The 22,248-nt window shown below is 46.5% G+C and overlaps 1 protein-coding gene across 2 annotated transcripts in view; it reads right to left on the bottom strand.

Annotated features, from left to right (window-relative positions):
- The window catches only part of ZBTB7C (zinc finger and BTB domain containing 7C), a 378,357-nt gene extending 356,557 nt beyond the window's left edge, over positions 1 to 21,800 (bottom strand). For both annotated transcript variants that reach the window (XM_067699155.1, XM_067699158.1), the window contains exon 1: positions 21,527 to 21,800. The gene's annotated coding sequence lies outside the window, so the exon portion shown is untranslated. The remainder of the gene's footprint in view (positions 1 to 21,526) is intronic.
- Positions 21,801 to 22,248: the final 448 nt, after the last annotated feature.

Genomic DNA, 22,248 nt, shown 5'->3' with positions numbered 1-22,248 from the left:
GGACCTGCCGAAGAGGCAAGAGACTTTTTCTTCCCTCTTTGTTTCCTGGTGCGCGAGGAGAGGGGATTAAGCGCGCTGCCTAAAGGAGCTCCAGAGACGGGCGTGAGCCGCGGCTAACAGTGCGGACCCCAGAGACGGGCATGAGACACTAAGTCCGCTGCTGCCGCCACCAAGAAGCCTGTGTGCGAGCACAGGTCACTCTCCACACCTCCCTTCTGGAGAGCCTGTGCAGCCCGCCACTGCCAGGGTCCCGGGATTCAGGGACAACTGCCCCGGGAGAACGCACGGCGCGCCTCAGGCTGGTGCAACGTCACGCTGGCCTCCGCCGCCGTAGGCTCGCCCCGCACTCCGTACCCCTCCCTCCCCCCGGCCTGAGTGAGCCAGAGCCCCCGAATCAGCTGCTGCTTTAACCCCGTCTTGTCTGTGCGAAGAACAGACACCCTCCGGCGACCTACATGCAGAGGCGGGGCCAAATCCAAAACTGAGCCCCAGGAGCTGTGAGAACAAAGAAGAGAAAGGGAAATCTCTCTCAGCAGCCTCAGAAGCAGCGGATTAAATCTCCACAATCAACTTGATGTGCCCTGCATCTGTGGAATACCTGAATAGACAACGAATCATCCCAAATTGAGGAGGTGGACTTTGAGAGCAAGACTTATTATTTTTTCCCCTTTTCCTCTTTTTGTGAGTGTGTATGTGTATGCTTCTGTGTGATATTTTGTCTGTATAGCTTTGCTTCCACCATTTGTCCAAGGGTTCTATCCATCCGTTTTTTTTGTTGTTGTGTTTTACTTTAAAAATTTTTTTCTTAGTAATTATATTTTATTTTAATAACTTTTTATTTTATCTTATTTTATTTTCTTCTATCCTCTTTCTTTCTTTCTCCTTTTTCTCCCTTTTATTCTGAGCCGTGTGGATGAAAGGCTCTTGGTGCTGCAGCCAGGAGTCAGTGCTGTGCCTGTGAGGTGGAAGAGCCAACTTCAAGACACTGGTCCACGAGAGACCTCCCAGCTCCACATAATATCAAATGGTGAATATCTCCCAGAGATCGCCATCTCAACACCAAGACCCAGCTTCACTCAATGACCAGCAAGCTACAGTGCTGGACACCCTATGCCAAACAACTAGCAAGACAGGAACACAACCCCACCCATTAGCAGAGAGGCTGCCTAAAATCATAATAAGGCCACAGACACCCCAAAACACACCACCAGACGTGGACCTGCCCACCAGAAAGACAAGATCCAGCCTCATCCACCAGAACACAGGCACCAGTCCCTTCCACCAGGAAGCCTACACACCCACTGAACCAACTTTAGCCACTGGGGACAGACACCAAAAACAACGTGAACTACGAACCTGCAGCCTGCAAAAAGGAGACCCCAAACACAGTAAGATAAGCAAAATGAGAAGACATAGAAACACACAGCAGATGAAGGAGCAAGGTAAAAACCCAACAGACCTAACCAATGAAGAGGAAATAGGCAGTCTACCTGAAAAAGAATTCAGAATAATGATAGTTAAGATGATCCAAAATCTTGGAAATAGAATAGAGACAATGCAAGAAACATTTAACAGGACCTAGAAGAACTAAAGATGAAACAAGCAACGATGAACAACACAATAAATGATATGAAAAATACTCTAGATGGGATCAATAGCAGAATAACTGAGGCAGAAGAACGGATAAGTGACCTGGAAGATAAAATAGTGGAAATAACTACTGCAGAGCAGAATAAAGAAAAAGAAATGAAAAGAACTGAGGAAAGTCTCAGAGACCTCTGGGACAACATTAAACACACCAACATTCAAATTATAAGGGTTCCAGAAGAAGAAGAAAAAAAGAAAGGGACTGAGAAAATATTTGAAGAGATTATAGTTGAAAACTTCCCTAATATGGGAAAGGAAATAGTTAATCAAGTCCAGGAAGCACAGAGTCCCATACAGGATAAATCCAAGGAGAAACACACCAAGACACATATTAATCAAATTGTCAAAAGTTAAATACAAAGAAAACATATTAAAAGCAGTAAGGGAAAAACGACAAATAACACACAAGGGAATCCCCATAAGGTTAACAGCTGAACTTTCAGCAGAAACTCTGCAAGCCAGAAGGGACTGGCAGGACATATTTAAAGTGACGAAGGAGAAAAACCTACAACCAAGATTACTCTACCCAGCAAGGATCTCATTCAGATTTGATGGAGAAATTAAAACCTTTACAGACAAGCAAAAGCTGAGAGAGTTCAGCACCACCAAACCAGCTTTACAACAAATGCTAAAGGAACTTCTCTAGGCAAGAAACACAACAGAAGGAAAAGATCTACAATAACAAACCCAAAACAATTAAGAAAATGGGAATAGGAACATACATATCGATAATTACCTTAAATGTAAATGGATTAAATGCTCCCACCAAAAGACACAGATTGGCTGAATGGATACAAAAACAAGACCCATATATATGCTGTCTACAAGAGACCCACTTCAGACCTAGAGACACATACAGACTGAAAGTGATGGGATCGAAAAAGATATTCCATGCAAATGGAAACCAAAAGAAAGCTGCAGTAGCAATTCTCATATCAGATAAAATAGACTTTAAAATAAAGACTATTAGAAGAGACAAAGAAGGACACTACATAATGATCAAGGGATCGATCCAAGAAGATATAACAATTGTAAATATTTATGCACCCAACATAGGAGCACCTCAATACATAAGGCAAATACTAACAGCCATAAAAGGGGAAATCGACAGTAACACATTCATAGTAGGGGACTTTAACACCCCACTTTCACCAATGGACAGATCATCCAAAATGAAAATAAATAAGGAAACACAAGCTTTAAATGATACATTAAACAAGATGGACTTAATTGATATTTATAGGACATTCCATCCAAAAACAACAGAATACACATTTTTCTCAAGTGCTCATGAAACATTCTCCAGGATAGATCATATCTTGGGTCATAAATCAAGCCTTGGTAAATTAAGAAAATTGAAATTGTATCAAGTATCTTTTCCGACCACAACGCTATGAGACTAGATGTCAATTACAGGAAAAGATCTGTAAAAAATACAAACACATGGAGGCTAAACAATACACTACTTAATAACGAAGTGATCACTGAAGAAATCAAAGAGGAAATCAAAAAATACCTAGAAATATATAACAATGGAGACACGACGACCCAAAACCTATGGGATGCAGCAAAAGCAGTTCTAAGAGGGGAGTTTATAGCAACACAATCGTACCTTAAGAAACAGGAAACATCTCGAATAAACAACCTAACCTTGTACCTAAAGCAATTAGAGAAAGAAGAACAAAAAAACCCCAAAGTTAGCAGAGGGAAAGAAATCATAAAGATCAGATCAGAAATAAATGAAAGAGAAATGAAGGAAACGATAGCAAAGATCAATAAAACTAAAAGCTAGTTCTTTGAGAAGATAAACAAAATTGATAAACCATTAGCCAGACTCATCAAGAAAAAAAGGGAGAAGACTCAAATAAATAGAATTAGAAATGAAAAAGGAGAAGTAACAACTGACACTGCAGATATACAAAAGTCATGAGAGATTACTACAACTCTATGCCAATAAAATGGACAACCTGGAAGAAGTGGACAGATTCTTAGAAATGCACAACCTGCCAAGACTGAATCAGGAAGAAATAGAAAATATGAACAGACCAATCACAAGCACTGAAATTGAAACTGTGATTAAAAATCTTCCAACAAACAAAAGCCCAGGACCAGATGGCTTCACAGGCGAATTCTATCAAACATTTAGAGAAGAGCTAACACCTATCCTTCTCAAACTCTTCCAAAACATAGCAGAGGGAGGAACATGCCCAGGCTCATTCTACGAGGCCACCATGACCCTGATACCAAAACCAGACAAAGATGTCACAAAGAAAGAAAACTACAGGCTAATATCACTGATGAACATAGATGCAAAAATCCTCAACAAAATACTAGCAAACAGAATCCAACAGCACATTAAGAGGATCATACACCATGATCAAGTGGGGTTTATTCCAGGAATGCAAGGATTCTTCAATATACACACGTCAATCAATGTGATACACCATATTAACAAATTGAAGGAGAAAAACCATATGGTCATTTCAATAGATGCATAGAAAGTTTTTGACAAAATTCAACACCCATTTATGATAAAAACCCTCCAGAAAGTAGGCATAGAGGGAACTTTCCTCAACATAATAAAGGCCATATATGACAAACCCACAGCCAACATCGTTCTCAATGGTGAAAAACTGAAAGCATTTCCACTAAGATCAGGAACAAGACAAGGTTGCTCACTCTCACTACTCTTATTCAACATAGTTTTGGAAGTTTTATCTGCAGCAATCAGAGAAGAAAAGGAAATAAAAGAAATCCAAATCGGAAAAGAAGAAGTAAAGCTGTCATTGTTTTTAGATGACATGATACTATACATAGAGAATCCTAAAGATGCTACCAGGAAACTACTAGAGCTAATCTATGAATTTGGTAAAGTAGCAGGATACAAAATTAATGCACAGAAATCTCTGGCATTCCTATACACTAATGATGAAAAATCTGAAAGTGAAATCAAGAAAACACTCCCATTTACCATTGCAACACAAAGAATAAAATATCTAGGAATAAACCTACCTAAGGAGACAAAAGACCTGTATGCAGAAAATTATAAGACACTGATGAAAGAAATTAAAAATGATACAAATAGATAGAGAGATATACCATGTTCTTGGATTGGAAGAATCAACATTGTGAAAATGACTCTACTACCCAAAGCAATATACAGATTCAATGCAATCCCTATCAAACTACCACTGGCATTTTTCACAGAACTAAAACAAAAAATTTCACAATTTGTATGGAAACACAGAAGACCCCGAACAGCCAAAGCAATCTTGAGAATGAAAAACGGAGGCAGAGGAATCAGGCTCCCTGACTTCAGACTATACTACAAAGGTACAGTAATCAAGACAGTATGGTACTGGTACAAAAACAGAAATATAGATCAATGGAACAGGAGAGAAAGCTCAGAGATAAACCCATGCACATATGGTCACCTTATCTTTGATAAAGGAGGCAGGAATGTACAATGGAAAAAGGACAGCCTCTTCAATAAGTGGTGCTGGGAAAACTGGACAGCTACATGTAAAAGTATGAGATTAGAACACTTCCTAACACCATACACAAAAATAAGCTCAAAATGGGTTAAAGACCTAAATGTAAGGCCAGACACTATCAAACTCTTAGAGGAAAACATAGGCAGAACACTCTATGACATAAATCACAGCAAGATCTTTTTTGACCCACCTCCTAGAGAAATGGAAATAAAAACAAAAATAAACAAATGGGACCTAATGAAACTTAAAAGCTTTTGCACAGCAAAGGAAACCATAAACAAGATGAAAAGACAGCCCTCAGAATGGGAGAAAATATTTGCAAATGAAGCAACTGACAAAGGATTAATCTCCAAAATTTACAAGCAGCTCATGCAGCTCAATAACAAAAAAAAACAAACAACCCAATCCAAAAATGGGCAGAAGACCTAAACAGACATTTCTCCAAAGAAGATATACAGATTGCCAACAAACACATGAAAGAATGCTCAACATCATTTATCATTAGAGAAATGCGAATCAAAACTACAATACGATATCATCTCACACCAGTCAGAATGGCCATCATCAAAAAATCTAGAAACAATAAATGCTGGAGAGGGTGTGGAGAAAAGGGAACCCTCTTGCACTGCTGGTGGGAATGTGAATTGGTACAGCCACTATGGAGAACAGTATGGAGGTTCCTTAAAAAACTGAAAATAGAACTACCATATGACCCAGCAATCCCACTACTAGGCATATACCCTGAGAAAACCATAATTCAAAAAGAGTCATGGGGGCTTCCCTGGTGGTGCAGTGGTTGAGAGTGCACCTGCCGATGCAGGGGACACGGGTTCGTGCCCCGGTCCGGGAAGATCCCACATGCCGCAGAGCGGCTGGGCCCGTGAGCCATAGCCGCTGAGCCTGCGCGTCCGGAGCTTGTGCTCCGCAACGGGAAAGGCCGCAACGGTGAGAGGCCCGCGTACCGCAAAAAAAAAAAAAAAAAAAAAGAGTCATGTACCAAAATGTTCATTGCAGCTCTATTTACAATAGCCAGGAGATGGAAACAATCTAAGTGTCCATCATCGGATGAATGGATAAAGAAGATGTGGCACATATATACAATGGAATATTACTCAGCCATAAAAAGAAACGAAATTGAGTTATTTGTAGTGAGGTGGATGGATCTAGAGTCTGTCATACAGAGTGAAGTAAGTCAGAAAGAGAAAGACAAATACCGTATGCTAACACATATATATGGAATCTGAGAAAAAAAAATGTCATGAAGAACCTAGGGCTAAGACAGGAATAAAGACACAGACCTACTAGAAAAGGGACTTGAGGATATGGGGAGGGGGAAGGGTAAGCTGTGACAAAGTGAGAGAGTGGCCTGGACATATATACACTACCAAACGTAAAATAGATAGCTAGTGAGAAGCAGCCGCATAGCACAGGGAGATCAACTCGGTGTTTTGTGACCACCTAGAGGGGTGGGATAGGGACGGTGGGAGGGAGGGAGACGCAAGAGGGAAGAGATATGGGAACATATGTATATGTATAACTGATTCACTTTGTTATAAAGCAGAAACTAACACACCATTGTAAAGCAATTATACTCCAATAAAGATGTAAAAAAAAGGCAGTCAGAAAAACAGCAGGCAGGCTTTTTTCATTCAAGTGGTTTATATTTATTTGTAAGTTAGTACCAGGTAGGAGGAACCCTGAGATTACAAAGATGGATAGAAACCTACTGGAAGACACTTATGCAAACTTGGGATTTGGAATGGGATCGTTGAATCTCTCCAGCACATCTCACAACCTAACCATTACCCAGATTTACTAGCCTTCCCATACTTTCCCCTGCTCCTGTCCATTCACCACCCTTAACAACACATACTACTTGGCCCACAGCACACAGAGAGAGTGTAATGAATGAGGAATTCTCATCCTTGACTGTGAGCCACAAGGTCATTAACAAGTCACGTGGCTCTCATAGATGTTGAAATATAGAACCATCCATCTACAAGATTAGAAAACACTGATAAACACACACCTCTGGGATGTCTTAACACCTGAGTCCAATGACCTGATATTCCTTTGTGCTGGTAGTTGCATTTTTACAACAGCGCCTTAAGTAGCTCCAAAAACAATTTTCCAAAATGTCATAAGAGATACTGGTTAATGGATAAAAATTACCCCAGTTTGGTTTTGGACTGAAATGCATGGTTTTAATACTTGGTGTCAAGTGGATTATATCTTCCTAAATTCTTACGGTGTAATGCGAAAATTGACATTATGGCATTCCCTGAAGCATACAAGAATTGAGCTAAACCAGGTAAAACTCAGAAGTGAACTGGACAGAGGGGTAAACAGCCTGGGAGTTAACACTTACAGCAATTTGAGGAAGGAACACTACCAAACTCATTCTATGAGGCCACCATCACCCTGATACCAAAACCAGACAAAGATACTACAAAAAAAGAAAACTACAAACCAATATCACTGATGAATACAGATGCAAAAATCCTCAACAAAATACTAGCAAACAGAATCCAACAACACATTAAAAGGATAATACACCATGATCAAGTGGGGTTTATCCCAGGGATGCAAGGATTCTTCAATATATGCAAATCAATCAACGTGATACACCATATTAACAAATTGAAGAAGAAAAACCATATGATCATCTCAATAGATGCAGAAAAAGCTTCTGACAAAATTCAACATCCATTTATGATAAAAACTTTCCAGAAAGTGGGCACAGAGGGAACCTACCTCAGCATAATAAAGGCCATATACAACAAACCCACAGCAAACATCATTCTCAATGGTGAAAAACAGAAAGCATTTCCTCTAACATCAGGAACAAGACAAGGATGTCCACTCTCATCGCTATTATTCAACATAGCTTTGGAAGTCCTAGCCTCGGCAATCAGAGAAGAAAAAATAAAAAGAGTATAAATTGGAAAAGAAGAAGTAAAACTGTCACTGTTTTCAGATGACATAATACTACACATAGAGAATCCTAAAGATACCACCAGAAAACTACTAGAGCTAATCAATGAATTTGGTAAAGTTGCAGGATACAAAATTAATGCACAGAAATCTCTTGCATTCCTATACACTAATGAGGAAAATGTGAAAGAGGAATTACGGAAACACTCCCATTTACCATTGCAACAAAAAGAATAAAATAACTAGGAATAAACCTACCTAGGGAGACAAAAGACCTCTATGCAGAAAACTATAAGACACTGATGAATGATGATAGAAACAGATGGAGAGATATACCATGTTCTTGGATTGGAAGAATCAACATTGTGAAAATACTACACTACCCAAAGCAATCTACAGATTCAGTGCAATCCCTATCAAATTACCAATGGCATTTTTTACAGAACCAGAGCAAAAAATCTTAAAATTTGTATGGAGACACAAAAGACCCCAAATAGCCAAAGTAGTCTGGAGGGGGAAAAAAAATGGAGCTGGAGGACTCAGACTCCCTGACTTCAGACTATATTACAAGGCTACAGTAATCAAGACAATATGGTACTGGCACAAAAACAGAAATATAGATCAATGGAACAGGATAGAAAGCCCAGAGATAAACCCACACACCTATGGTCAACTAATCTATGACAAAGGAGGCAAGGATATAGAATGGAGAAAAGACAGTCTCTTCAATGAGTGGTGCTGGGAAAACTGGACAGCTACATGGAAAAGAATGAAATTAGAACACTCCCTAACACCATACACAAAAATAAACTCAAAATGGATTAGAGACCTAAATGTAAGACCAGACACTATAAAACTCTTAGAGGAAAACATAGGAAGGACACTCTTTGACATAAATCACAGCAAGATCTTTTTTGATCCACCTCCTAGAGTAATGGAAATTAAAAACAAAAACAAACAAATGGGACCTACCTTTTGCAAAGCAAAGGAAACTACAAACAAGATGAAAAGACAACCCTAAGAATGGGCGAAAATATTTGCAAATGAAGCAACTGACAAAGAACTAATCTTCAAAATTTACAAGCAGCTCATGCAGCTCAATATCAAAAAAAACAAACAACCCAATCCAAAAATGGGCAGAAGACCTAAATAGATATTTCTCCAAAGAAGATATAGAGATTGCCAACAAACACATGAAAGGATGCTCAACATCACTAATTATTAGAGAAATGCAAATCAAAACTACAATGAGGTATCACCTCACACCAGTTAGAATGGGCATCATCAGAAAATCTACAAAAAACAAATGCTAGAGAGGGTTTGAAGAAAAGGGAATCCTTTTGCACTGTTGGTAGGAATGTAAATTGATACAGCCGCTATGGAGAACAGTATGGAGGTTCTTTAAAAAGCTATAAACAGAATTACCATGTATGACCCAGCAATCCCACTACTGGGCATATACCCAGAGAAAACCACAATTCAAAAAGACACATGCACCCCAATGTTCATTACAGCAGTATTTACAATAGCCAGGTCATGGAAGCAACCTAAATGCCCATTGACAGATGAATGGATAAAGAAGATGTGGTACGTATATACAATGGAATATTACTCAGCCATAAAAAGGAACGAAATTGGGTCATTTGTAGAGATGTGGATGGATCTAGAGACTGTCATACAGAGTGAAGTAAGTCAGAAAGAGAAAAACAAATATATTAACACACATATGTGGAACCTAGAAAAATGGTATAGATGAACTGGTTTGCAGGGCAGAAATAGAGACACACATGTAGAGAACAAACGTATGGACATCAAGGGGGGAAAGTGACGGGGCGTGGGGGGGGTGGAATGTGATGAATTGGGAGATTGGGATTGACATATATACACTAATATGTATAAAATGGATAACTAATAAGAACCTGCTGTATAAAAAAATAAAGTAAAATTCAAAAATAAATAAATGATTTACTGCAATTAATCCTCCAAGCCTGACCCACTTAATCAAATGTACTTCCTCCTACTTCCTACACACGCTTTTCTGCTAAGAGGTGACTTCTTGGTGGAGCGTGACACAGGGCACACTCATCCCGCCATTCCTTTGCACAAGCTGTTCCTCTCTCCCTGAATAATCTCTAGGAACCTCAGTGTCAATTTAGGTGCAGTGGGGCTCTGAAACCTGAGCTCTGTTAAATGGGAATGATAACGTCTAACTAAAAGCTGCTGTGGGATTGAATGGGCGTATCACACCCGGGCAGTGCCTGACATGTAGCCGTCGCTAAATTGATGTCAGTGCCCATCCTCCTACCACACTCCCTTTCTGAGGTCCGTCTGAAGTCTCACACCCTGTCGACCCCAGGCACACAACCTCTCTTTTCCTTAAAGTCTTACAGTTCTTACAAGATATACTGCATCATTTAGCTCTTCAGCATTAGGCTTGTATATCTTATATGTATAAGTATATCTTATCCTTACGTATATGTATATCTTATATACATCACCATTTTCCCAGCCAGGTTTTCGGATCTTGAGGCCAAGACCATGTCTTGGGCTTCTTCTGATGCTCTGCAGAACTTAGCCCAGGCTGGAGACACAGGGGGAGCTCCAATGCACCTTGTGTTCTCGGTGGGATCCCAGCTTCCCTCCCCCACCCCACACACACAAGCAAAAATTCTTTGTGATGGGCAGTTTCTAGGGCCAGTCTGGAACTCTTCAGCTACTCTAGTTGGTTGCCTTCGACCCCACCGATAGAGGCCTACACTCAGGCTGTGGGCTGCTTCTGGAAAGCTTTCTGGGCCTCCAAGAGGGCAGGCTGCAAGGACTGGGGCCAGTGGTCCTGAAAGGAGATGCCCCTCAATCCGGGAGGGGAACATGGAGCTGCATACAAACAGGGATGGCCCAGGCGACTCCAGTTCAAGCGGGTTGAGGGTGCCTCCTTCAACATAGTAGGATTGATTTCTCTCCACTGACCCCAATCCTGTCTGTCCATGGGGCTGCGCTGCCATCACTGCCCATTTGCTGAGAAGGTATTGGCCTGAGGGACAGTCTTGCTCTCCAGACTGAAGACAGCTCTGTCTTCCTGGGATAAAGAGCGGTTTCAAAGCCCCTCAGGCTCAGAAGGAGCACAGCAAGGGCACAGAGTCTACCTGGCTGAGCCGGGGCCCCAGACCCAGCCCTATGGAGGACTCTGCAGATGGACAGTGACCAAGAGAGGCAGATGAGGGGGAACAAGGACATGGTGCTGTGAGCTGCGGGCAGGAAACCTCACTGCTCACATCCAGCCAGTCAGCCCAGAGCCCCTCCCTGACACCCTGCACCCCACCCCCAGTCAAAGGCCCTAGCATCCCCTCTGTGGCTTTTATTTCCCTTCATCTAGGCCGCCCCCAGTGCTGCTTTAACTGTTCTCTTCCTCCATCAAAATCACCCCTGCCCCCGACTCCAGGCCGAGAACAGAAGTGCTGTCCTACAAGCCGCCTTCGTCTTTGCTTCCCCACCTGCACCCATTGCCTGGCACAGCACACAGTAGGAACTCAAGAAACATTGGTTTAATAATGTCGACCATAGGATTTGTTTTCCAGGAAGTTCAATGCAAAAAATTGTTTATTCTGCTCTTAATCTTTAAACAATTAAGCAATTTTATTCTTTGAAGCACCTTGTGAACAATAAATCAGCAAGCTTAGAAGGCTATCATTTTGTATTCAGAAAACTCAAGGTTTGCTTTCATTAAAAAAAAAATCATTGGGTATGGCTTCCCTGGTGGCGTAGTGGTTGAGAATCTGCCTGCTAATGCAGGGGACACGGGTTCGAGCCCTGGTCTGGGAGGATCCCACATGCCGCGGAGCAACTAGGCCCGTGAGCCACAACTACTGAGCCTGCGTGTCTGGAGCTTGTGCTCCGCAACAAGAGAGGCCGCGATAGTGAGAGGCCCGCGCACCGCGATGAAGAGTGGCCCCCGCTCGCCGCAACTAGAGAAAGCCCACGCACAGAAACGAAGACCCAACACAGCCAAAATAAATAAATAAATAAATAGCGTTCACTTTTAAAAAATCATTGGGTAAAAACCAAGAGTATTGGATAAGCAAAAGACTGGAAACAAGCAAAATATCCATCTATAAGGGCCTGGTTAAATAAGCCAAGGTACAGCCATACGATGGAATTTACGCAGTCAAAACAAACAAGCAGAAAAGAACAAAGGAGTTCTTTATAGTCAAGACTTACTGTTCAGTGGAAAATGTAAAGTGAAATGTAATGTGTATGGTATGCTTCCATTTGGGTAAAAAAATCTTTAAATACCCATGCACATGTATGTATACATACACACACACATACATATTTTCCAGTTTGTGCATTCAGTATCTTTAAACTGAAGAGACCAGTAGCAGTGGTTGCCTAGGGATAAGGGAACTAAGCGATGAGGTGAGAGAAAGCCAGTTTACTTAATACCCTTTTGTACCTTTTGAATTTTAAACCATGTAAGTATTGACCTATTCGAAAAAATTAAATTAGAAATTCAAAGCAAACAATGCGTGGAAAAGTAATAAAAAATCTAGTTTAGGAAAACATAAAAGAGAAATCCTCATTTAAAAATGATTCAGGGCAGCCTGGTTGAGTCATCTGTTAACTGCGCAGAAAGCAAAAACCCAGGAGGCACCCTTGTGTGGCTGAAAGGACACGTGGCAGCCACTGGCACCGGCCTGGGCTCCTCCCTGCCTTCCTGGGGGACCTCAGAGAGTGGCGGGGCCTCTCTGACCCTCAGTTTCCTCCTCCGTGAATGGCGTGTTTGGACCAGCTCTTAGAGCACATAGGCCCTTTCCTGTGTGGGAACAGGGGATCCCCAGGTAGACACAGCTAGTTACTTAGTGACAACCTAATTTAAAAAGAAGAAACACTCCTTAGAAAGGAGAGAGAGTTTCCTTCCCCCCGTAGAAGTCTGTGGCAGGGAGATAAAAACCTCAAATCCTCCTCACCAGAGTGCAATGAAACCAGCGCCTCTGACTTCAGGAGCTTAAAATACATTTGCAGACACACCCTTCCCTCCAAACACACCTGCTGCTTTTTTCCTCTCTCTTCCCACATCCTCTCTGGACAGGCCAAGTGCCCATTTATGACAGAGCTGAAATATTTCCTTTTTTGTTCTAATATTTCCTGCAGGGCCCCTCGCCTCTTTTATGGCTGCCATTCACAGCCATCTGGGATGACCAGGAACAACAGGCAGCTTCAGGATTTAAAGACAATGAAAACATGTCACTTTTTAACAATAAAAGTTAACGGAGGCCCCGCTGCATCCCCAAAACATACTTTTAAATACATGTAACTTAATGGCAGTGACTGGATATTGTCCATTCTTGGAGAGGCTTAGGGAGGCGTGTATGTCTCTCTAAACTGTCCAGGCAGAACTTTCCAATGAGATGCTTTAAAACGTGGTGCCCAGCAGGTTTCTCTGTTGCCCAGACTCTCTCTCCAGCCCCATCTCCACCCGCTTCAAACTTAGGAAGTGGCTAAGTTTCCATGCCTTTCTCGCAGGAATTAGAGAACACCAGAGCCGGAATGGCTCTGAGATAATACAATCTCATTTTTGTGGTTGAGGAAACTGAGGCCCATAGTGGAATGGCGCCCAGGAATACACAATTCGCCCTCCACATGCCAGGATAAAAGTCAGGTCTCACAACCCTTCACTTCTTCCCTAAATTGCTTGCTTTTGACACGTTTCCTCCCTGGCCATGCAGAGTCCCCCAAGTAGTACCAGCCTCCCCCAAGACTGACCCTCCTGACCTGTGCCCCAGGCTCCCTGCCCTGTCTCCAGACTACAGAGCTCTTGAAATGAGGCTGGTGTCATGTGTTGAAACGATAATACTTCGGATATATTGGGTTAAACAAAAAACCTTACTAAAATTCATTTTACCCATCTCTTTTTACTTTTTTTAAATGTGACTACTAGAAAATTTTAAATTACCTGCGTGGCTCACATTATATCTTCACTAGGCTGTGCCGCTCCAGGTCATAAGCCGTTTATCCATTCAGCTCCCAGTTGGCAAAACCGACCTGTCCCGTGTCCCAGACTCTGTGTGGCCATTCTCTATTCTAAAGACCAACCTCGCCAGGCATTCCTGAGCAGTGTGCCCCTGACGACAATATCGAGACGGAGCCACTGAAGCCTCAGGATGGCTGTAAGGAGTGTGCCTCCCCTTCTGTAGGAGGTAGGGAAGCAGAGGGGTCCTGTCACCCCTCAAGTGACATTAATTCTACCTACATGTGAGCACTGGCTTCCCAGCAGTCATCTGTCTTATAGGATTTTTATCCCTTGAAGTATAGTGGTAGCTTGGGGAGGAAGAGGGGGGAAGAAAACAAAGTCTTGAACGTTCTTCAACACGAATCCTTGGTCTTCTCTCTCCTCTCCCTTCAGGTTAGAAATAGAAATGACAAAACACGTGAATAATTGTGGCTTCCATGTGGGGACCCCTCATTTTTGTCAGGAGCTGTGCAGAGTACTTCGTGTGTATTATCTCATCCCATTTTCTCAACCACCCTATGAAGTTGGTTATCACTGTTTTCTAAACAAGGAAACTAAAGCTTAGGGAGGTTAAGTAATGTGCCCAAGGTGACCACCAGAAAGTGGCCAAGACATAGGGTTCAGGTCTGATCAGCTCCAGACCCATGCTCTTCACCACCCCTGCACGTGTCTCAGTTTCCTCATCTGCAGGATGGGGACAATACCTGAGGCAGGGTTGGAGACCCCGTGGTCCCTGGGGACCCATCCTCCCCTGGGAGTAGGTTCTGTGCTCCTGAGGAGCTTCTGGTTCGAAGGATCTCTGTCTCTAGCCACTCCCTGGTTGGGCTACACCCCACATCCTAGGCTGGCAAACCTGTCCCCGTGCTCTTGACCTTGAGGTTCTCTTGACCTTGAGGTTGCTCCTCCCTGGGTGCCCTCTAGTCCCTGTGTCATGGAATTAAGAGCCACTAGCTCCTTACATCAAGACTCCACCTAAACTTCACCTCCTCCAGAAACCAATCAAAACTATTAAGTCAGAAAGCCGCTTCCCATGCTGCCCTTTCCTACTCTGCTTCCCAGGAGGTGATGCTCTTCCCCACCACTCCCCAGGGCCCTGCACTCCTCCTCCAGCAAACTCACACTCAAAAGAAGCCTTGACACCAGAGGGCTTAATCAGGGTCTCACCTCCCACAGGAAGTATTCTGTATTTCACTCATTCAGCAAAATATATCCCAAGCATCCACTGCACGCCATGGGCATAGCAGTGACAGAGACAAAGCCCCTGGGCTTCTGCAAGAACCAGGGTTTTCCCCAAATGGTGATGCCCTCAACGCGCTAGTCCAGTGATACTGGTTCATATTTCTCAAGATTCTCCAGCTGTTATTTGTAGGTCAAGGAATGATTAGCTAATGGGCACGGGGTTTTGTTTTGTGTTTTGTAATGGTAAATAAAGTATGATACATTACGTGAAGGAAAGCAACACATCCATTGAAATACGTTTCTAAAGAGCATGATGGCATTGGTAAACGTGATAGAACGCTCATGGAGGGACAGCTTGCAACACCATATACCAGTGGCTCTTCACAAGGTCATGGAGGGAGGTACTTAGTGAGAAGTACCTTTCTAACCACATCCAGTGTTGGGGGTGGGCAGGAGGGAGAGCTGATTTCCTAACTCAAACTGTGGATGGTAAAGCTTACTGAAGTATTCTCAACCAGTGAGGAGACTTGGAAAACACATTTTCTTCTAAATATCAGTGATTCACAGCGGGAATTTCCCAGACTCCCAAGAAAAAGAAACCTTCTGTCTATTAAAGGATGATATGGGTTTTAAAAGTTGTAGAAAACAACATTTAATCTTAATACATTTATATGTGAGTAGGTCTCTGTGCGTGTGCACATGCGCACGCACACACACACGCACGCACACACACACATGCGTGTGTTAGTGGATACAGAAAAAAGACTGGAAGGAAATATTCCAAAATCAGGGTGTTGTAAGCAGTTTTCTGTTTTAATTTTACACCTTTCCATATTTTCCAAATTTTCCATCATGACCCTTATTGCTTTTATAATCAGAAAATAAGCAGCAAACTGAACGCTAATAGTTTTTTAATTTCCTCATGAATCTGTTTTCACAGGCACCATTTCAGTGGGGTTTGGAAATCAGCAGGGTGTGAAACACAAATGAAATTCCCCATTCCTGCAGGGCTGAGTGTACCCCTTGGCCCTGAAGAGAAGCTCTCCCCACATCCACGCTGGCAGCCAGCTGTCCACAGCTGTTCTGAGGAGGCTGCAAATGAATGGAGCTGGTGGAAAAACACAACATTCCTAACTCTCCAAGGATGGCATTATGCTTGGAACTCTTGCTCTGCAAAGAAGTAAATAAACAGACGAGAGAGGGAGAGAGGTGGCAGCCAAGCAAGCTGCAGGAACTTCAGTGCTGGAAGTGGCTCAGCTTCCCAAGGTCCCCAACTCACAACAAAACACCTGAAAGAAGACCCCTCCGCCAAAGCCAACCAGCCTTGTCGAGTCAGGGCCAACACTGCTAGACCACAGCCCTCAAATGCCAGCTTCCCTTCCTGCCACACGTCAGAGGGAGTATGAACAAGCTTTATATCCGCCTCTAAGCTAAAGAGATCCCAAGGGCAGGGCCCCTGGCTGATTCATCTTCATACAACCCCCAGCTCACCAACTATTTCCTCAGCCACTGCCACATGCCAGGCGCTGTTCTGGGGTTAGGGATACAGTGGGGAGCAAACCAGACAAGCTCCCTGCCTTCTTGGAGCTTACATTCTAGTGCGGGAGGCAGACAATAGACAGGAGGAGAATCAAGTTTCTATCCCAGATAGCTTGGGACGCCATGACGAACGTATTACCAGGCTGTTTCAGTTGAGATCTAATGACAAGGTAAAGCCAGCTGTGGGAAGATTTGCAGGAAGGGCCTTGCAGACAGGAGAACAGACGTGGAGAAACACGTGAGCTCCGTGTTCAAGGACCAAAAAGGAGCCAGGTGGCTGGAGTACAGGGAGTGGAGGAGGGTCAGAGAGGCAGGCAGGGGCCAGACCCCAGAGATCCCACAGGAGGGTAGCACAGGAGCGGCCCACCTGCCTCACTAGAGGAGAGTCCCACCGTGGCTTTGCGAGGCTGGGTTGTGCTGTGACAGCCCTCAGAGCAGGAATGCATCGCTATCAGTCGAATTGATGACAGGATTCCCATCATCCCAGACAGGCAATCAGCTTGACTTGGGGCTCTCAAAATGCCCATGGAACCCCAACTCTTCTCATCCACACTCCACTTCTAGATCCTTGCCCTGCCAACACCCCCTTCACAGCGCCAAGGAACACAGCTGATGGCAACGAAGGAGCAAGCCTGACTGCCGTCCGCCCATCCACCCATGCCCAGCCCTCGGTGTGCGTTCAGCAGACACCTTCCGCGCCCAGGCCTTGCGGTGGGCGCTGAGGGTGTGACGATGAGCAACACAAGCCCCGCCCCCAAAAGCTGCCCCAGGCTCTCAGGGCAGCACCGTTGGCCAGGAGCTGCCCAGCACCCACCTCTCCAGGTAGGCCTCCTGGTAACACCTGCTGTGAGCGCCTGACACGGTTCTGAAGGGTGGATTAATTCACTCCAAGGGGTTAAACAGAGAGACAAGCTCAGTGCCCCGCCTGCTTCCGGCCCACCCCCACCCCCATTCCTCCCTCCACTGACCCAGGAAGAAAATACGCCCAGTCTCAGGAATGAAGCTGTAGTCGGTGGGATGGCAGGTATGATGTATTTGAAGACAAAGGAGGGTTTTGGTGTTGGCTTGAAGAGTGGGAGGTGAGGGGGACCAACGGGGACTAGTCTGGGGAAGGGGTGGGGAAGAGGGAAAGAGCTCTGGCTGCACGTCTCAGACCTCCGCAACCAGCACCGAACAGATGCCACAGCTCGTGGTCAGAGGGAGCCACGTCTGATTTGTGGCTTTCAGAAGCGCCTCCTGCATAAAAATCATAGTTGCCATTATGCAGAGAAGCAAATACCCCCACTTGAGCAGGTTCTTACGCTCTAGCCTGTGAGGTTTCTGGGTGCGCCTCATTCTGTGCAAATGGGGGGGTCAGTGCCTGAGGAAAAGCACCCACACTGGCTCTAGGACATGCTTGAGTCCCAGATCCCCCAGGGCAGCTGAAGTTGCCACAAGCCCCGCGGGGCCCCTCCACACGGGTCAGGGTTCACTCCAGCCCCCCGCCACGCAGTGGGTGGCAGGTTTTCTTCCAGTGGGCACAGCCATCCTGGGGAGAAGTCAGCGCCAAGCCTGGTTCCAGACCCTTGAGTCTCTTCCTCCCAGGAGGGGAGGAGGGGTTATAAATAGCCTGGACTCCTTCAGCCCTCCACAGGCACAGATCCCACACCCCCGCCCCAGCCTCAGCCAGCTGGTCCCTCCTCGCCCAAGTTCCCACAGCCTTCTGGAAGAGGGAGGGAAATGGCTCACCCACAGTCGGAGTGGAGAACACAGCCCTTCAGGCCCCCATGGGAGCGAGTGGCCGCCCATGAACTCTAACTGTAACCCTGCCACACCTCTAAACCCCTTTGTAACTGCAGTGCTGGAGAGGGCTGGGGGGTCACAGTATTATTAGGGGGACTCTTTCACCCTGGTCGGCCCAGAAACCCCAAGCTGCATGCTCGGAGTATGTTCCTGCAGTGAATGGAGTTACAGCAATAACATTCTCCCCTCTCTCTGCCTTGGTTTCCCTATCTGTTAAGAGCTGAACTATGAACTATGAGTTACCTATGAGATTAGCATGCAACGAAAGTGAAAAGGCAGTGTCAAACTATAACATCGTATTGTCATGAAGATACCGGATCTTGGTTTCTTCTCCAGGAGCCCCAAGCGCAGCTATGGGGACATCGATTCTTATCTGTTCATGAGAGAAGAATTATGCTCGGTGACACTGCATTTGCCTTGAATTCTTGATACTGCGTGCCCTTGAAAGCATAAAACTTACAAAATGTTCTCTCTTATAAGTCGTTTCTGACTAATACAGATTGACACACACCACATCCAGAATTATTTTGATTTAATACGGTTCTGCTGGACCGTACATGACATTTTAGACTGAAGAATAAGCATTGCCCTAGAATATTTAGGTTCGGGAGAAAAAAGTTCTCTTAACAATCATTCTGTTTATCACTCAGACGCTTCCTGCCCATACACACTGGTAAGAAACAAGTGGCTAAAATTTAAGTGGCCAACTCGCAGTTCTTTTTAATTAAGACACTTTGTGTGCTCAATAAAATACAACGTAAAAAACATTTACTGAAAACCCACTCATTGATGTCTAATAGCTGTGTCAAATACCCATAACAACATTTATCCCAACACCCCCAGATAATTGCTCATCTTTCTCATTTAGTATCCACAACAGCACAGCATTTGTGCCCAAGTGTGATTGATCCAGAATTGGGCTCCCTTTCAAAAATATCTGTAAAACCTAATTACCAGGAAAACAGAGTTCTGGCATCCTACGGAGAGTGGGTGCCTCACAGTGAGACGAGCTGCACACTCATCTTGGCTAATCAAACCACATTACGTTACAAAAGGAGTTTGAGGAACTTGGGGTGAGGAGGGAGCAGGAAAAGTTGGGATAGTGTCGGACTGGAAATCTGCAGTGACAGCTCTGATCTTCTTAAGCCAAGGGCAGAGGACAGGAAATGGGCTGGCAAGCATGGATGTAGAAAGTACCAGATAATGAGCCCATGATGGGCTTGGGGTGTGGGAGTGGCATTTCTGATCTCAAGCCCTACAAGGCCTTGTTGAGGGAACTCTCTCCACCCCGGTCTGGGAGGCTGATGTCATTTCTAGTCTCCCTGCGCCTCTAACCACTGTGGCAGGTCACTCTCCTTCCTCGGGCCTGAAGCTGCTCCTCTGTAAAACGAGCACTCTTTAATATTTCTAGGGTCTCTTTCAGCTCCAAAATTCTGTGACTTCCTTTAAAGCAAAGGACATGCTTTCGGCTCAGGTCCTTGCTGGGGCTGGGGAATAAGGAGTGGGAACAGCACCAGCCAGAATGAAGGACTGAGTGTTTCCAGCTCCCATGCAGTTCTGTACCGACTTGCAACACCTGGGTATCAGACCCACTCTGGGAATAATGATTTCTTTCAGCCCGGGATGGAGCTACCCGGGTGGTGCTAACCTCCGCTGCCCTGGATTTGTCAACCTGGCCAATGAGGAACGGGGCCAAACCACTGGATTTCTCAGAGCCTCCCTCCCAGAGCTGACCAAGGCACATCTCCCTCTTGTGAGGGTCTTCCCTTCCCACCGTCATCGCTCTTTCCGTCCCGGAGGCCCCAGAAACCCCAGCCCTCGCCTGGAGAATGGTGCAGCGAGGCTCCCTGGGCAGGCAGCACAAGCCACAGACTCCTGGCTCCCCTCGGTCCTGGACCCTCCACACCTCGGCTTGGGTACCAGCCCCCGCGGCTGGATTCAAAGGAAACGGGAGTTGTTGCCGCTTCTCTTTTCTTTGGCTCCTCCTGGCCTTCTTCCTAATGAAATCAAAGAAGCAGCCCTAATAACAAAGCAACACAGTGGCTGGAGACGATTCGCTTTCAAAGGAGCAGGAGATGCGCACACCAGGAGCGAAGGCGCGCCCGGTTCCCGTGCGCGTCGCTAGGAAGAGATTTTGTGCTGACCCTTGTGGGCGACAGGTACCGGGCCGGCCTTCGCTTAACTTTCCCGAGGCACAGAGGAACCGTTGAGTGCTCCCATTTCCCGCAACTTCCCAAGTGGACAGCAGCATGGGTCTCAGGATCCTGCAAAGACACCACCTCGAGCAGGGACCGCTACGAAGCCCTTGAGGCGCATCGCGAGATGCCGGGTCCCAGACTTTCCAGTCCCTTTCCTAATCTTCAAGATAAGACCTCAGTGCGGGTGCCAACGTCTCAAGAAACCGCCACTCTCCAAAATGTTCCCGCGCCTTCCCGGCAGAAGTGCGGTAAAAGTTTTGGCAGAAACCACCTGTGGCTGCCGACAGACCCGCCCCGCCCGGGCCCAAAGGCGCCGCCGAGCCCGGGGCCGCACGCGCCCGTAGAAGTTCCCTTCCAGCCCCGCGCGCCACTTCGCTCCGGGCCGCGGTGCCAGCCAGGAGGCGCGGCGCCCGCTCGCTGGCTCGCTCTTCGCTGGCTCTCCCCTCCTCCCTCCCTCCTCCCGCCTCCTCCCGTTGCATGGCTGCCGCACGGAGCCCCTGAATAGCCACCACAGCCCCCCGCCTCCTGCCCGCCGCGCCGGGGGCGCCCCTGTCCCAGCCTGCGCCCCAGGGGGCGCGGACCGCCGGCCTCCTAGCAACAGCCCCGGGAGATCGCTCCCCGGCGCCTGCGATGTGGAGGCACCCTCCGGGAGCCCCGCGACCCCCGACCCGCCTCAGCAGCCGAGATGCGGTAGAGACCGCGACCCTCGCAGTCGATGCCCCAGCCCGGCACGCGAAGCCACTCACCTCTGCGCGCCGCCGGACCCGCGCGCCTCCTGCACTTGGTGCCGGGCCGCTGTCCTCGCGTCCGCCTTCGCCGCCGCCGCGGTCCGTCCGTCCCTGTGCGCCGGAGCTGCGCGGGCCGCTCGGCTGTCAGAGTCTCGTGGCTGGCTGCGCCGGCTGTGTGGAGCCGAGCGGCAGTGGCGGGCGCGCGGCAGCTCCTCCCTCCCCGCTCCGCGCCTCCGCCCTCCTAGTGCCCCGCCTCCCGCGCCGCGGCTGTCAGCCCTGCGCCCCGCGCCCGGCGCTCGCGCTGCCCGCGCCGGCGGCTCGGGGTGCGCACTGGGCTAAAGGGCCCGGATGTCTGAGGTCGCCTCTCGCGCGCGCCCGCCCCTCCCCTGCACCCCCTCCCCGCCCTGCCACACATGCACTTGCTGCGTCTCAACCTCCTCCTCGGCTCCAATTAATTTCTATTTTGACAGTAACTGTGGCTGGAGGCGGCGCTGCTGGGGGTGCCCAGGACCCGCGGAGGCGGCGGGCTGCAGTCAGACCGCGGCGCGGGGGCGGAGTGGGGGGCCGGGCAGAGCCACCCTCCGCTCGGGGCTCCGCGTCTTTTTTCTTTCTTTTTTCTCTTTGCCTCCTCCAGGATTTAAAGGGACAGCCCCGGCCGAGGCGAGGGGCCAGGCGGCCGCCGTTTCTCCGGTCTCCAGACGCCCTCTGCGGCCCGGCCGGACCCGCCGGCACCCGGAGCA

The sequence above is a fragment of the Pseudorca crassidens genome, chromosome 12, assembly GCF_039906515.1.
Source record: "Pseudorca crassidens isolate mPseCra1 chromosome 12, mPseCra1.hap1, whole genome shotgun sequence".
NCBI classification, from domain to species: Eukaryota; Metazoa; Chordata; class Mammalia; order Artiodactyla; family Delphinidae; genus Pseudorca; species Pseudorca crassidens.
This window is presented reverse-complemented; position numbering and strand designations above follow the sequence as displayed.